This window comes from Rhea americana, unplaced genomic scaffold (genome assembly GCF_003343005.1).
Source record: "Rhea americana isolate MKP2758 unplaced genomic scaffold, rheAme1 scaffold_6, whole genome shotgun sequence".
Classification (NCBI taxonomy): domain Eukaryota; kingdom Metazoa; phylum Chordata; class Aves; order Rheiformes; family Rheidae; genus Rhea; species Rhea americana.
In genome coordinates, this window is record NW_028186756.1 from 7,341,168 (window position 1) to 7,359,539 (window position 18,372).

Consider the following 18,372-nt stretch of genomic DNA (forward strand, 5'->3'; position numbering starts at 1 on the left):
CCAAACCAGAACAGCTTATATCAGGAATGCTATTAGCAAAGCAGAAGTATTTCTAAGTATAATGTCTTACTAAATGAGGACTTTGAAGGATAAATAAGAAGTGGTTTAGAGGGAGGTTTAGTAACTCCCTCTATAACAAGCTCAAAAGACAGAACGACAGAAGGGAAAGAATTCAATCTGGAACTGAAAAATCAGTAGTGCTGATCAAACAAAGGCCTTCAAATGTGTGTCTTCTGTAAGATTTTCAGTTTTGGAGAGTTGAGGGAGCTCAGCAACTCAGATGTACATAAACTGTTAGGAGTCTGGCTCTAGGTGAGTGGTAGTACTTGCTTTTGTTGAATGAAGATTTAGAATTGTGAAATTCTTTGAATTTTCTTTGTCATGCTCCTACTTTGGACCGATAATACTAATGTCATCTTCCTTGTCCATCTTTCTATTAAGCTTTACAGCTTGCAAATTTATCCTCAGATAATGAACTGGCCTAAATTCTAGATCCTAACAGTATTGCAGGTAATGGTAAAATGAAATTTTCCTTTCACTGATCATCCTCCAATATTATCCTGATGTTATCAGCAGCATGCCTTTCTGGCAATAAAGTCTGACTGCATATTGGCTCCATTTGTAAGAATGTAGCTAGCAGGGTGAAGCAACTGCTTACTAACCCCTATTCAACATCTGTGAGACCACATCTGATGTACGGTGTCCAGTTTCGGGCTTACAGCAGAAGACATTGACCAACTGGAATGAGTCTACTCAGGGCCATTCAGGTGTTTAGGGGACAGAGTATATAACAGAAGGAAAGGCTGCGAAAGCTAGCTAGACACAGAGAAGTATGTGACTTCAGCTACCTAGGAGGTGGTTATAGAGAAGAGGGAGCYAGACCCTTCTTAGAGGAGTGCAGTGAAAGCACAGGAAAACGACAGACACAGGTTTCCACAAGGGAAATTCTGCTGGCAACTGTGAGATAGGCTGCCTAGAGAAGCTGTGGAATTTCCATCCCTGGAGATTTTCAAATCTCAACAGTTGAATACCCTCAGGAGCCTTCCTTCATTTTAACTTGAATTAAACTTTGAAGCTAAGCTTGTTTTGAGTGGGTTGGTTGGACCAGATGACCTCCGAAAGTCCTTTCCAACCTAAATTATTCTGTGATCGGCCTGTGCATTAAAGCTTTTACTCTTCAAGTTATACTAGCAGTGAGGAAATAATGTGACTCTTTTAATCTTGGAATCTTGAAGCAGGAAAAAGGTTGCCTACTGTGGTCTTGTCTTGTCTTTTCCCATTTATTTTTCTCCYTTCCTGCCCCCCACCAAAGTCTGTCTACAAAGTGTCAGTTCAACATTTGATACCTCTTCAGCCTCATGATCAATATTTTGTCACAAATTAAAGGGCTATTAAATACTCTTCCAAAGGACCTGCAAATCTTACTGATGTTTGGAAGYCCCCTTTCTCACGAGTGTGGTGTCCAGGTACTCCAAGAAGTTATTGTTCAATGTGAAATGCTAAAAACTGATCAAATTGCTTTGTCACTGTGATAGTTCTGCATTTGAAGTGGTTCATTCACAGCATAAAACTACAGCACTGATATAAAATGACAAAACTAAATCTTAAAGCTGACCAGATGGAGTTATGTGGGTGAAGACCATTTAAAAGCCCTCTTCCCCATTTTAACAACCTAATGGACTAAAGAAGATAGTTAAAGCCATCAGCAGATGTGGAACTATCAGAAAAAAATGTCTACTTCATTCTCTGTTATGTTARTTCTGAAGAATTAGCAATGATGACTCAGACTTTAATAGGGGTGCCCCAAGAGTTGTGGAAGAACAGTTTTGTGGGTGCTATAGCTATGAAAAAAATTGACAAAAATATTAGGATTTGTTCAAACACTATGGACTTCCATAAGCATTATGCATATAGGCAGAATTACTTTCTGAGAAACCAGGTTGTCAGTAGTGAATTTGAATGCCTACATTTAAAATTGTGGCTTTTTTCTACAGATAAGGAAGTCTTAGGATTAAAAAAAACTTACCTCTTCCTCTGCATTTGAAATGAGTGTCAGAATAGCAACAACAAAATCGCATGAATTCTGTTAGCAAGGAGGCTAAACAAAATTACCTGACTAAACAGATATACTTGTGTCTTTTTAACATATTCAATTAACTGTTGCAGCTAAAAGATAATAAGCACGGACTCATCCCAAAATGTATTTTCAATTTTTATCCTCATCTTCTCACAAATCTTAGTGTTTCCTTTTGTGTTGTCTCCTTCCTGCATTCTTGTGCACATAAACAAGAACTAGAAAATGCAGGCACCCAAATTTGAGGTGATTAGCCGTACTCTGCTGAGTGAAGAATGGTCTTTCTTCCTAAAGAAAAATCTATACAGTAGTTGAACTGACTGTAGTCTTTCTCCACCTTAACTAATGAAATACATGTGAATGTGATTAATCTGACCTTTGGTAATGTGACTGTAGGAAAAGGAGAGGAAAAAGTGGGATGTATCTACAGCCCCCCTCCCTGCAGCTTCTTTCATATTTTATTGTTGTAAGAGAAATGTTTAGTCCTGCTATTAAAATTAATTTATGAAYGCCAGTCACTAAAATGCTTGTGGTACTTTGAAGTTTGACTTGATTAACCTGACTGCAATTTGCTTCAAAGAAATGACTATTACTGGCAGGTAAAGTCTGTGAAGAAGGAAAGACCCAGAAGGTGCTTTGGGGTATCTTTTGTTGTTTCCTTCTAAAAAGAAGCTTTTGGTTACCTCCACATTATAGACTTCAGAGAACAAAATTGCTTAATTTCTTGATAGCAATTTCTTGATTCTTTCCTACATCTTCAAACCATAATAAGATTTTTCTTGTAAATACTAAATTGCATACATACAGTAAGAGCAGAAAGAAAGCATCGTGTGGCATTGATATGCCTATCCAGACTCTGCAGAGCACCCGATCTAGGCAGCAATGTTTGCATGCACTTCCTTACATAAAACCCTTAACTTACAGTCCCAATGTAGATGATCAACTCTTAGAAAGCACTAAACAAAAGTCTCATTATACTGATTAGCCTTGCTACACACACTTGCTTATCACACTGTTTTGACAATGCTGTTTTCTATTTGAACCGCGTTGCAAGGCAGCGCCTCGTGGGGAGCGGGCGGGCTGTTCGCTGACTGGAGGCTTTACAGCGTAAATTACAACACGCTAATAGCTGAACGGTCTCAGCGGCAGCACAGAGAACAAATCGCGACTCAGCCGTATCTTCTTGGTTGCTCCTGTTAGCTTGGGGAGGAATGTAAAGTGGCTCCTCTTCCTGTCCTTCACGGAACTGGTGTTTGGCTGGCTTMTGAGAAGCAGTCTGGGGTGGCAAAGTTTATTGCCGCAATAAACAAGTGTTTCTTAGCTGACAGAACAACTTCCTTCACTGAAAGCAAAGTGAAGCTGTGTTTAATGTATGTTCCTATGAAAAGTATTTTTTTTTAAAGAGGCCTTATTTAATTTCCCCTGGCTGTGATATTAATAACACCATTTGATTTAGCAAAAAGAAACCTAAAATTTTTCAYCTTCTTTCCACAGCATGTATTTAATAACTTCTCTACCTCCTTGAGATACCATTTAGTGTCATTTACAGTCTGCTGCCTGAGTCCCCTAAGAAATAGTAAAGCAGGGGTTAGATATTTACCTTTCACTGGTTTTAAATAAAGGCCTTGTACAATCCCTAAGTGAAAGACTTGGCCTTCTCCACTGGGAAAAGGAGTTGATAATAACTGGGAATATATAACTTCTGTGACACTGAAAAAAATCTGTCATCTTTGCTAGCCGCCCTGCCCCCTTTTTGATTTCTCTTGCAGTTGTACAGCCTTTTATGTGGGCAGAAGACGCAGAAGAACATTTGCCAGTCGGACAAAGCGCTGCATGATTTGGCTGTAGGTAGCATAAAACGAAAGTCTTGTTATTACTGCGGCTGAGTACCAAGCAGATAACAACTTCCCTTGGCCTGTGTCCGTGTGGAGCTACGTCTCCCAGCCCGGGAAGGCAGGACGCAGTCAGTGGCCCAGATCAATTAAACACATGTTTTATCTTCACAAGGTGCCACAGTGTCTCTCCTTTCCCAGCATAACAGAGCAGTTGGCAGTCTTTCTAGTGACATAAAGAGATCTTTTGAAACCCATACGCCTACATAAGCTCTTATTGTCTTTAATTTAAAAGAATTATGGTATAAGAGAGATTAGGGCACATACAGTCTCATTTTTTTTCCCTCTGATTCCTGTTAGTCCAGAACAATTGTGTTTAAAAATACATATTGGTAACTTTGATGTTTGTATGTTATCCCAAGTTGAAGAGAACTAGGAAGCAGAGAATGGTCTTTACGATCAAATCTAGCAAATGCATTGGGATTTGTTTGCTGGCATTTACATTCCTGATGTGGTGCTCCCTGGAAATCCAGTCAACACACTCCACTCTTTCCTCGCCTAAAGTTATCAAACTTTAACAGGGAGGCACATTTCCCAGGAACAATATTATGTCCAAATATCTAATTTAAATTAAAAATGAAAGAGCTGGATTCAAAAATTCATGTTGAAGAAACCTCAGCATGATATGATAGTTAATAAGAAAAGTAATTTACTAAAATTAGCTAATACTCTGTGTGCATSTATGTTCAGTGGCTGATTTTACAAGTGGCAAAGTGCTTATGAAAAAAAGGACATTAAGTACAATGCAAGATAAATATGTCCCACGGTGAATGAGTAAGACCAATAGGATTTTTGGGTTTGCACCAGAAATCATCATTCAGGAACAACTCCAGCTGAYTTTAAAATGTTTCACTCCCAAGCAGTAAAAACCATGCCTATATTCATTATATTATTTATTTTTATATAGTTGCATATTGGAATATTCTACTGAGTGGCTGTAAATAATAAATAGACATAGTTAAAAAATGAATATTAGAGGGAGAAAGAAAAATTAAGAGCTGTAGGCAAGGGAGAAAGGACACATTTAGAAATGGGTTAGAGACTCAGTGAGATGGAAAGAGAAAAGGAGGCTGCTTTCAGAAAGCACAACATGCTGAGAAGATCACACTCTCAGCAGCAGATAAGATGGTGCAGAAAACATGGAGTAAATGGAAGGAAACAGATGGAAGCAGGCCCTGGGAGAAGTAATAGAAACACCTTAGAGGATTGTGGAAAGAAAAGGGTAAAATCGAACAGGATCGGTATTTCTGTGTATCTTTCTCTTAAAAGAACTGATCKTAAGAAGCACCTTCTTTAAATAGACCAAGGCCACATTTGATCTGATGTTTGCTTCTTCTCACAGGTAATTTCCAATGTAACTGATAGAATTCTATGTGTGCAAGGTATCAAAAACGATCTGAAGTCTGTATGAAGTCACTAGAACAACAYTGAATTTATGATAACAAAATTGAGACTGTAATAATCTATTGAATAGTTTGTTACGAAAAAGCAAACAAAAAAAATCTAAAAATTTGTTGATACTCTAAAGAAAACAAGTACAAAAGCCCAAACTATGGCAAAGTCTCCTAAGTATGTCTTTCACTGAACTATGTTCAGTCCTGTGTTGTTTGTATTCTCTCACTTCAGAATGATTTTTTGGAAGTATTTTTATATGTAGATAATGTTGAATAGAAATTGCAGTGCCTATAKTGATAAACAAGTGATTCTGGGGCAAGATAAGGCTGAGCTTTTCCTGATCTCATGTTTCTGGCACTTGGTTGTGAACCCTTGGGTAGGAGGATGGAGTTGAGAGGTCCAGAGAAACATCTCATGATGTAGTAGTTCTTCTGTCACTCTCACATACTTAGCAGTGACCCATCATGTCAGTTCAGGGTTTGCAGCGGTGTTCTTGCTGCACACACAAATATGGGTCTGGGTAACCTAGTCAGTTCCTCCCATCCRTATAAATTTGAGCTTTAAACCCACATATTAACAGTGTGGCAACTGCTTAACAATTTTCTTCTGAGTATTGTAATTAACAAACATGCAGTACTTGTTAAATCTGACATAACTCATTCAGCAAAGTGCAACAATGTAAGCACATCTGTGTATTTGCATACTAAAAAGGTCTAAAAATACTTGTACAGAAGATAAAAAGGTGGCTTTTGAATACATGACCCAGTCCCAGCTTCAATTATATGTTTTAGCATTTTGTATTATGATCTTGKTTTTAGCTGTATGTGTGTGACTACCTAATTACAAAGCAAAGCTTTTTAAACAAAGGGCCTGATTCTCACATTCACCATGGGGTAAATCAAGATTACCGCTGTTAAACAGGACGGAACTGCGCTGGTGCAAAAGCTCCCTGCAGTAGGAGTTTTGCTCAAAGTTTGTCCTTTCTATTTCTGTCTTTGTGTAAGTAAAATGTCTTAAAATCAAGGAGTGGATATTGAGATTGGCAATATCAGACTGACTTTYAAGATTTACACCATTAAGTTACTAATTAAAATAAGATTCTTGATTGCAAGGAACAAACAGTGATACTGTAGATGGGACTTTCAGTCTGTTATATGAAATGAGACCATCTAAGACAATGTCTAAATTCTGTGTGTTTTATATACCTAGTTTTTCTGAAGTTTAGTTTACTCTAAGAAGCGAGAAGAAACAAATTTAGCATTATAATTACTGTGCTACATTTCTCAGGTGTTTGCTGCAAATAAATGCAACATACAAATARGCACACTTTTAACCCATACAGGATAAATAGAATACAAGAGCGAGAACTTCTGAAGGATGAATGATAGCTTTACCAGCAGAATCTCATAAATGGGAGTATAGTCTGAATGGACATAAACTTTGTTCATTCTTCTGTCGATTGATGGTGGCCTTTAACACAATTGAAAGGGAAAGCTAAGCTCCTCAGTACCACTAAGTTTACTTTGCTTTCAGTAAGTGCATAGAATTAGCATCAGCATAAATTAGGCACCCATGCATGAGAGCAGAATTTGGCCCRTACTGTACTTTCTGTCACCATTTTAGCATTGTTCAGAAGATACTCTTTTTGCTCTGCTCATCTTTGATTCAAAATTGYTTTTTTCTTAATGTAAAACTCTAGTTTACGTTTCTGGAGAAATTTAACATAAGATAAAGGTCTCTCGGCCATAAAGAGATAATTTACTTCATTATTCATTTCTATGAGCCATATATTTTTTTTTTTTTTTGCCTACTAAAGTTTACTTCAGTATAAGCAGGTTTATACCACAAATGTTTGCAATTAGATGTGTACAGAACTATTTGATTAAGAAATCATTCAAACTGTATGAACTTAATTTGAAAGATGCAAAACAATCAAAGTTAATTGTGTCAGTGTCTGGTGTCTTAGACCTTTGAAATATGAAAATGTTAYCTTACATCTCTTGTCTAAGTCATGTCTACTATAATGTCAAGTCTACTATAATGTACTCTAAAGAGGGACAACTACTTGTATAATGAAGCAGGAGAAGACCTAATCACAGATATAAATGCAAGTCATCTTTTTTCTGATAATCTGAAAAAGTAAAGCATGTTGCAAATCTTTGAGTAATCAATTTTGATTTTTTTTAAGATGTTTTATCTTTACAATTTTATCTGTAAGCTGTGGCCTCTCTGAGGTTCCTTTGTTATTTGTGAATATCCGTGAGTAGTTGATAGTATTTCTMAGGAGGAAGGGAGAGAATAAATAGTCTAATATTTGAAATACATCTTTAACATTCAGGATTTCAGTGGGTGACCCACAGCAGGTGAACAGCATGGTTAATGCTGTATGCAGGATGGTATGCAGGATGTTTTTAATACCTGAGCTCTCATGTGAGCATGGGAGGTAGCATTATGTACCTGGAACATCTAGAAYAGCTAACGCTGAGCTTTTGCTAAGGGAAACTCATATTGCCTCCCAAAAAGGCACTGGGAAATCTGTGCAGGAAAAAAAAAATGCAAGCTTCTGACCTATAATGCCCAATAACTTCTGAGCCCAAGATCTCCTCTAGTCTTTATAATAGAAACCATAAAATTTATTTTGTGATAGCTAGAAGCTTGATGAGTCCAGGTCTGCACAGCTTCACTATAAGAGGTTTACTGCAGGTAGGAATCTGAAAATTCTCTCTCAGGAATATCTGAAACACTTCAGTTTACCTGCATTTCCCTTATGAAAATGTCATGATTTTTATCCTTCTGATTCCGAGATTTTGGCAGCCTTACAAATCTATTTAAATATTATCTYTGGAGACTTAAAGCTAAAATGTGTGGGCCTATTCCAAAGCCTTATAAAGTTAGTGCAAGTCTTTCCATTAATGACAATGGACTTCAGATCAGGGCCTAAAATTATTGTTATTCCTACTTATATTTTTTTTTTCTTAAAGAGCCTTTTCAAGTAAAATGCTCTGGCTTGTGCATAATTTCGAGTTTTATATAAGAGTCTTTAAATCCTACAGGTACTCATTGTACTTACTATAATATTATTTTATTTCAGTTCAATGATTTAGTGAACTAGTAGAGTTGTACGTGGAAGAAAAGGTTTGATGTCATTCTCTTGTATATAAACATGAATTTGTACATATACTGACAGGCTTAAAGATCAAGCAGTACTTTTTGCAGTGTCTTTTAAATTCTCTCAGTACCAGTAGTACAAAAGTATTCACACTTGAGATTGTTCATAGAAAAGGGAAATAAGATAAATTAAAAAAAAAAAAAAAACACTTTAATAGTTAACTATGTACGTGCATAGAGCTGTATAGTATTTATTAGTAATTGAAAAGAGGTGTAAACAAGTTTAGTTTTGGAAAAGAAATAATTTTGTACTCTCTATTCCTTACCAAGGGCCTATTTTTAATYACTGAAACTTAAACAAATTACAATCTGATGTTTTGAATCAATATTTTAGCTGTTTTTTTTTCTGTTATGACCAATCAAATTGCTTKTTAAAAYACATGCATAATCAAAGCTTTTTATYAAGGAAGAGTTTGTTAATGGTATTGATGTTATTTTTTTTCTACATGAACAAACACTTTGTGACAGGATAAAAGTTTTACAGARTTTCAGTAGAAACAGGAAATAATGCATGGAGTTTTTAGAAGTCTAATCAAATTCTAATGTTGAATATATAATAAAACAGTTGTTGTGGTTTCATTAAGCAATGTTATGGACTGTTATCTAATAGCAGTTCGTCTTCATAATGAACATTTAGATTTAGTTCCTCCAGCCTTTTGACTGAGTATATATTAGCTAAGATAAGTGAATATGAAGCTTCCATCATGAMAGCAAGTGGAAGCAGTAGACAGTAGTACCACTGTTTCCATTATCTCTAATTAAAAGAGCTGATTATTTAGCAGTCTCTGGAAAAGTAGTATATTCTTATCTCTGCTTGGCAAATATCACAATACCTAATTAGTAGATAAGAAAACTGATGCACATATATATGATATATTCACAGGAAATTTGTGACAGAGCTCTCAACAACTCYGATAAACTTTTCCAGGGAATCCCACATATTCTAACAAAGAGAGAACAATGGTTGAACATTATAGTTCATTTCTATAGTTAAAACATTGTGAAGAGATGTTTGGAATTCTTCAGGATTCCCCAAAATACCTTTTACAATTCAGTAAGAATTTGTTTTCTTACTTAAACAGATGTGCTTGTGTTATTCCACAGGGCATTCTTTACACTGACTGCCTGTGAAGTTGTCAAATGCTTTGAGTAAATTATAAATAAATCCTCTCTAAGTAAAATAACTGGCTACAGCTGTGCCTTAAGATAATGGGACTCTTGCCCACAGATGGAYTGAATTAAAAATGTATTATTAATGGCTATTATAAAGTCTAACTTTGAATTTAGTTTCTTTGGATGGTTCACTATAATTTGAAGTCTTTAAATCAAAAGTAGATAGCATTCTAAAAGACATTATAACTCAACAATTATGAGTACAATGTAAGATCTCCTGGGTGATGTTCTTTGGCCTGTGGGATGCATGARGGTGGACTAGATGATGATAATTGCTCTTTCCAGCTGTCACATCTATGAATCTAAAGTACCTCTTCCAAAATCCTGAGGGAAGGGAAGAATAGGTGGCCATTAAGGAACAGTGATTTCTATTAATGTAGCCTTCTAGCTACCATTTCTGACAATAGCTCTCTGTACAGAGATCAGTATTCTGCCTTTTTTTCTATCAAGCAAGGGAGTGATTAAAAACTTATAGCTATACTTATATCAGATGATATTCCAGATATTGACTTTGCCTAAATGAGAGTTAGCATAAGTTACACCCCAATATCATTCTATCTTTTCATTTTACTATATATTCTGAATGTCACTTTGCTATAAGAAGCTGTCACTTCGCTACAAGAAGCAGGCCCGTTACTGTTGATTTATTCCAAGGAGTTCATTTTAATTCCTTTGTGGCTAACTTCAGGTGTATGAAGCACATTTCCCCAGCCGATTTCATGGTTTGTGAAATCTTTCTCTCCCTTCTTTACTTCTCTCATCAGAAAAGGATCAAATTCTCTTAAAGAATTTGTGCAGTCCTTTTGTCCCTTTTGTGCAGTCATGGGAGATACACACATCATTTAGCTATTCATACAAGTTATCAGGAAGGTAATTGGTAGGTTAGCTGCCACTGCAGTTTTCTCTTCAGGTATAATCTTCATGCGAAAACAAGTGACTCTCTGACCTCTGCAGGATTAATAATATCCAAAATCCATTTAGGAACTCTCTCAGTCTTCATATAGTGGTTTCTCACATTTAAACTGGTCAAGAAAAACAAGTAATACTCAAATAGTCTTTCCTCCYACTCATTCTTAAATCCTTGGAGCTGAGCGTGAAAGCATCCAGAAGTCCTTCCGTTCAGTTTAAGTCCTACCTACTAGGATTTCCCTGTCTCAGGTTCCTGCACTGCTGTGCACACATCCACCTTCCCTTTTTAAATTTCTCACTTTGCTGTGGATCAGCTATCCCAACAAATATTCCAGTCAAGAGGGGAACTATTTTAGGTGCTGAGACCACGTGAAGTTTTAGACTGGTAACCCTGCTGTAGAGCTTTAGTGTGCATTTACTGTCCTGTCATTGGTGAATTCATCTTTTGTGCAATGTTACAGATTGGTATGTGGMTGCATTTCTGATTCTTGCTCTGTGTGTATTAATTTTAGTTAGGGAGATGTAATTTATGATTATGATTAAATTTAGGAATTAATACATTTATGATTTAATTTTTGATGTATAAWTAAACTGATCTGCAGCCTGTTTACCTACTAACAGACTCTTCTAGCTTCCCTGCTCTGTTTTTCCAGAATTGTTCCTCCCCAGTCCACTTCGATCACTGCCTTTCCCCTTCTGTTTACCTTCCCCTAAACATCCYGTAATAAGTTTTGTATAATCCTCAGGTTCTCTCTGCTCCATACCAAAATTGTCTTCCTTCCTGCATCTTATAGTAAGTCCTATTCCCCATAAACAAAACTTTCTCTTCATTTGCATGATGATCTGGAGAGAGAGTATCTTTCATTGAGTCATCTGGTGGGTTTCACCACTGCTGTYCTCCATTGGATGGGCGGTAGGGTGTCCACTGGGTGCAGGTGTAGTCTCTTCTCCACTGATTAGCTTACTTGGGTTCTTCCACCTRTTGCTGTTTCTCTGAACTTTCCAGGCTTCTTGTGTTTAATTTGACTAGCCTTTCGTTAGATTACTTAATATCAGGCATATTTAATTTAGTATTCTGGACATAATCTGAGGGTTCAGCAGTGGCACTAGCAATGGTAGTGCAGGAGGACTAGAATAAGGGGTAGGAAAGGTTTATCTTGTTGCTGTGAAGCAGTATTGATGTTGTTTCTTATCCCACTGCAACAGGAACTGAAGCAACAGCTAAGCTGATGTCCCTTTCTCGCAGACCAAGTAGAGAGGCTTGCAGCTTGATTCTTTCTGGCAGCTCAGAAAGGGTAAATGCTACAGGAGTGCTGTGGAAGACTGCTTTAAGAAAAGGCATAATCAGATATCATCTACTCATGGCAGACATGGGAGGTGTGTACTTATAGRCAGGTAAAAATACATCAGCAAAAAGTACCTAGAAATGATCTTGTGCAGTCTGCTGGTTAACTTAATCCATTCTTAAAAATTGACTGACCATTCTGCATTTCTTCATTAACTCCTTGACCATACTATAAAGTTGGAATGAATTTGCTATTATCCTACTTGGGTAGAAACGTGAAAAGACAGTCTCATTTTGCAAGTAAGTCAGCTGGGCTTGACTAACTGCTGGTTGATAGTTTGGAAACATGCCAGTTGTTTTTGGATTGTTTGTTGTTTACTTTGATAAAATAATCTGAAGCAATATAACTTTTGGTTTTGTCCTAGACAGTGTTGCTAGCAGGCTTCCATTCAGAATACAGGTATCAGTCTCTCAGAGTAAAAATGCTGTCTTCTCAAATGTACATCCGTTCCAGTTTTTTCTCTCGTGGTGATCCACAAATAGTTTCCACTCTTCTCAAGTGAAGTAGTATGAAGGTATCAGCTCTGGAAGTAAAATGCTAGAGATTCAGTCCTTGCCTTGTTTCTTCACATAGGAAGACAAGGGGAATCTCTTTTGCCAGGAGATAAGTGAAGAGGTGCWAATGGGTGACTACACAGTCGACAGGTGAAATGCAGTGGAGGTTCTGCTCAGCCAGTAGTTGAAGTGGCTGGGGTGGTTTAAGGTGTAACTGTCTTCGCAGTGATTTGTCACTGTCCTCCGTTGAATCCTGCAGAGTAGAGGGTATGAGCCACAGTGTAAAGCAAGTTAAAGCTTCAACTGTCACTACTTAAATTAACCCTGTTGATTTTACGCTGAAATAGATAAGGAGTGCTAATCTGAGCCATTCTACTAATTCAGCCGAAGGGGACAACAAGCTGCTTCGCAGGTGTAAGCTTTTAAATCACTGAGGTGGAATCTGCAGTGACTATTTCAGCATTCCTTAGATAAATCTAGATGATTTAGAAATACTTGWCAATAAAATCAAGCTTTCTAGCTTGCAGCGCTCACTTTCAAAACAGATATGAGACACCTATAACCTGGGAAAATCTAGGTAAATTATAGCAACAACTGAAATTGAGTCTGTGTCAGATGTATTAGCTCCCTATTGGGGATATAAGTGAATTCCTAGCGCTAGTCAAAGGGTGCCTAGTGAAAAAGTTCTTTTGAAAAATGCAGTCTCAGCAATAAGCAAAATACTTTGTGGAAATGCYTCTGTGTTTGAAATCTGGCTTTACAAAGTCAAATCAGAACGGGGCATTCAGTAATTTTGGATGTGAAATTTGGAAGTGACATTTTATGTCAAAATCAAAATGAAACATTGCAATCATTTTTTCCTCCACTGTGAGAAATATTTAAAACAGAAATTCACAGATCTTTTATAGAATTAAGAAACATGCTTATCAGTCAGCTTTGTTTTAATTAGAGGAAACTGTGGGTTATTTATATGGCATGCAAGTGAGAAATGCATTAGGTRCATACTGGTTTCCCTGTGATCAAAGCTTTCTACAACAACTGTCTTCCACTGTAGCTGTTGCACTTTGTAAGCACTGGGCAGCATTAACAGAGGAAGCCAAAATGAGTATTAACCTTGGAAAGAAATTTCAGTCTTAGTTTCCTCAAACAGTCTCTTGACATTAAGATGAACTCTTTGAACACAAACAAATGATAGATTATTTCTTCCAGAGATAGGCAGCAGGAAATAAGTTATTCATATTTCTGCTTTTAAATATAAGACATTTGTGAACTTAACTTTCTAGAGCCTAAGAGGCACTTACCTAAACACTAATGGACCTTGCAAGGCAATCAGATCCTACATGGTACCACATTTGCAACAGAAGAAAGGGTTGAGAGTCCTAAGTAAGCAGAAATGTCATTTCAGTGCAGAGAAACAAATCCATTCTCATCTAAAGTACACTGGGAAGTCATTGATGTTAAGTTCATCATGCAAGGAGTACACAGTGAACACCGATTTCAAAGAGCTGCCATGGATTCACAGTGTTGCAGGAGATGAAAACCCACTCAAACCCCRATCACACTCTTCTGTACAGTGCTTAATGCTGCCCTCTGAAAAGAATATTGCTATGCAGCAGAAGCTAGAAATAATCTATTGGTTTACTTTTTTGAGAGAAAAAATGTGGCTGCTGGGTCTTGCTGTGTACACGCAGCTCAGGAGTGGGGTTTTTTGTTTGTTTGTTTGTTTTACTGGTGAAGTCATTAATTGTTTTGGATCTAGTTTAGATTCTCTTCCTTTAAATATGACAGTTGATGTTATCTGAGCTACTTCACCAGACAGTCCCAAAATAAGGTCATTTAAGGGTCAGGATGACATATTCATAGTGAAGTGTACCTGCTCTGGGACTTGCTTTTGCTTTGGACCAAAGTCTTTTATTGCTTTTGTTATAATTTCTTTTTTCATTRTTGTGATCCATTTTAAAGATTGCAGGAAGATGGTGCTTACTTAGGCTGAGCTGGGAGATGTGGTGTGTGGCCAGGGTGTGAGTAATGGAACTGTCAGTGCTTCTGTAATACGTGCGAAAAGATTAGCAGTTCACAGATCTCAAACTAAAATCAGGTTAGCCGAGCGAATCCTCATGGCTTGAGTTGTRTGTGAATGGCAGAGCCGGAGGAGCGGACGCTGGCTCCCCAGAAATGCTGGTAGCAACTGTACCGCGGTTACTGCTCGCTCTGCAGCTCCTTTTCCCTACTCACTGCGCTTGTGATATGCAGAACTCGTGTGATGGGCTTTTCAGGGAAAGGAGTAAAAGCAGTTTTGTCTTGCTGATTCTTGCTACTGACAGACATCAATCTCCATCTGACTCACGACAACCTAGGAGGAGAAAAACTCCATTTCGTCAGTTTTTCAAATCTGTAGCCTTTGGGCTACAAGCAGCCAAAGGGCTTATCAAAGAATACTATTTTCTTCGAACTTTTTGGTTCTGGAAAATCGATGAGCTTTATACTCCGCATTATCTGAGATGACTTATAGTACTCATTAGACGCAAAGAAAATAAACTGATTTATTTTTTGAAAAAAGACSATTTATTTGCAAGACTGGAAATAAGGTTACCCAAACATATTCAAAAAAATAAAAATTTACACCTTGTTATTTGTAGTCTAAGTAAGAACAAATCAAAAAAAAAAAAAAAAAAAAAAAAAAAAAAAAAAAAAATTTTTTTTTTTTTTTTTTTTTTTTTTCCCTATCCTCCCAATAATAAAACGGAAGCCTACCAAAAGGTGCGGATTTGCAAACAGAGGTGAACTGGTAGTTCTTTGGTTAACTAGCTGCTGATTTTAAGAGGCTGAGGTTTATTTAAATAAGCCTTGGGAATAAAAGTTTTGAAACCAARCTGTTAATGAGAAACAGCTCTCATTTAGAAATGGAAGTAGCTAGCAGTAGTACAAGCACTAAAAAGTTTCTCTGAGATTCATGCCTACCTTTTAGGGGGCTCTGCGTTCTTTAATATTCCCCACAAGAAAGTATTAAGCAGTATTGCAGAGCAACATGTAAGGGCCGTGCAAGAATCGCAGAGAAGTTAGGCTGTCTCCGAGAAGTCTAGGTATGGGATGGGAAGCTGGATTTTTGCCTACTTTTCACTCCTTTGGGGGTTTTGGTCTCCTTATTACCCAATTCAGAGTCAATGTGAACTTTCTCAATGTCACTCAAGCTGTGTTGCAGGTGGTAGTAAGGTTTGGGCAGCCTACAGACATTGGCAGTCCATCCATGAAGTTATGATATTCCGTCTGCTTGACTGAAACCTCTCTGGTTCATGCTTTGCTTGAAGCCAGAGTAACTAACTGCATCTCCAGTCAGGGAAACTCAAGTGTGGAATTGGGACTAATTAGAAGATATGGATGCTAGAGATTCAAGTTGTGTTACTTAGCAAARCCATTTCCGCGTCAAAATTACCAAGAAATGCAGCTGCAATCTATGTTCTGCCTTAAAGCTGGCGTTAAGCAGRTCAAGAGCCCAGTGGTTCCAGCTACCCTTAATGAATCCATGTGGCAGACTAGACTCTGTGTGTCCGAATGTGCTGCCCCCTCTCTCAATAAATATGTTAGAAAGATTTTCTTGATAATATATTCATAGTGACAAACTCATAAGCATTGCAAGAAAAATCCCAGGATTTATCTTAAAAGCTCTAAAGGGAATGAAATGTTGTTTTTTTTTCCTTATGATTTGTTCTCACTTATGCAAAAAGAATAATGTTCATAGCACTGACATACACTTGCAGTAAATTACTATTGATTTTATCAAATGGCTCAGCTGCATTTTGGTGTTAAAGCAACCTCCGGAGCCATTTATTGCTTCCTAGAGTGTATTCTGCATTGATGAGCATTGTGTGCTGAGAATGGCACTACTTACACTGTGGAAGGAAATGACTCTGAGCAGCCTGAAAATACACTCGCTGGTTAATTGGATAAAATACTTTGTTCAGTGGCAATTGGTTTGTCTCCTCCACCCACCACCCCACTACAAATGTCAGAATTTACTGAAAAGCTCTTTAAACAAAAGAAAAAAAGACTCATGAAAATAATAGGCATGCTGCCATTGTATTACGAAAAAAATGGTCTGTTAGAATGGTACTGAAGAGTCTAGTTAATGCATTCATCTCTAGTATATGTTTCTGGACCGTCAGTATATACAGTATCTTCTAGTTTATAGCCTGGTCTAAAGCTATTCTTCTCTTTTGTTTTGTTTTGTTTTTTCCCCACTTATCKGTATAGAAAAAGAATACTTCTTTTTCCATTTAGTCTTATGTCTACTTGAGTTGCACTAACACACTTAGAAGTGATTTAATTCTAGTAATCTGAAATGACAAGTACTGTATAGGTTTTCTATTATTATTAATAGGATTAAATCAAAAGTGAGATATATACTGACAGAGAGGCAGGAATTAAGGATCATGAAAATAACATTTGAAATGGTTCTTAAATTGATATAAGCTCAAAAAATTGCTAAGAAAAAAATCTGAGTAGTGGAAACAAAGAATGTATACTGTTCAGCTGTAAAAGAACTAAGAGTAGGAACAGGTGAAATAAAAATGGCAATGAACAGTTTTATGAGATCTGTTAATACAAGAGAGAAATGCCCTGAAGACTAAAAAGAGGCCAAGGTAATTCTAATATGTGAGAGAAGCAGTGTGCACAATAGGAGTTTTGAGATCCATTAGTTTAACTTCAGCTGTGGGAAAAGCTTAGGAACTCTACTAAGAGATCAAATATGGGAACCCCCAAGAAAAGCACAGAAGAGAGGTGCTGCACGAAGTATGTTCCCTACTCTTTGTTTCTCCTCAGTGTGTGAAGATTTCAGCTAAATGCTCCAAATACAAATCATTAAAAATTAGACTTTTAAATGTTCCTTAGTAGTTGGAAAATTTGGGTAGAGGGAAGAAGRGAATCTTTATTTCAAATAAATACCTTGGGGAAAAATTCATGTTGTAAATGAACCTATCTTACTGCATTGAGAAATAAGCTGAAGGGCAGAGAGAGTTGGTACCTGGTGAATTTGAAAGGAATATATGCTACTGAGTATTGAATTTCTGCAGCAGTGCACTGTCCTTTTTGTTTATACTCATGAGCTGAAAGCATGACATATGTATCAACAAACRGTATCTGCAACAGTAAATTAAGAATGGGTAAAGAAGTAACTGTACACTTAGGTATTGGCAAAGTGGAATAACCTCCTCATGCAGCATTGGCTGCCACAGAATTCCTGGGCTTTCATTCAGCTCTCATTCTTGTTGGAAGGTTAATAATTAGGGAGCTGCATGATGCTCAGTAGAGGGAAAAGAGAGATTTTTCACCCCCGTGGCAAGTAATACTGACTCTAGGGAGATACATGAGAGTCTCAAAATGGTGAACAGCAATCCAGCAACTTTAACAAAGTGTAAAAATACCTCTAATTCTTGTAAAAAGTATGCAATTTATATGAATTTAGCATCTTTCAATATAAGAGTGGTACTGCATCTGTGACTACTTTACAGATTTTAGGCCATGCAGTATGTATTTTATTTCTAATATTTCAACACAGCCAGTAGAAGAAACTTTATTTGACACTAAAACAAGAAAAAGAAATAGGACTTACCATAATTAATAGGATTTTTTGCCTTTTCTTATTCTTGGGCTAGAAGTTGGAAACAAAGAGCCGTGCTATATGTGGCCTCTTTTGTGCTATTTYAAAGAAAAAAGCATTTTTTAGCAAAAATATGAAAGAACATAGTCTTGATGATCTACATTTTGGGTACATGGTGCTCCAAAGGACATAACTAAGACAATGCTTTGCCCTTGGTAAGGCAAAAAAGTTTTTGATTGCCATGTAAAGTTTTTCAGGAAGCTATAGTCCTTGTTAAATGTTCTTTCTCCTAAGAAAATTCTGATAGCATTCCTTAGGAATT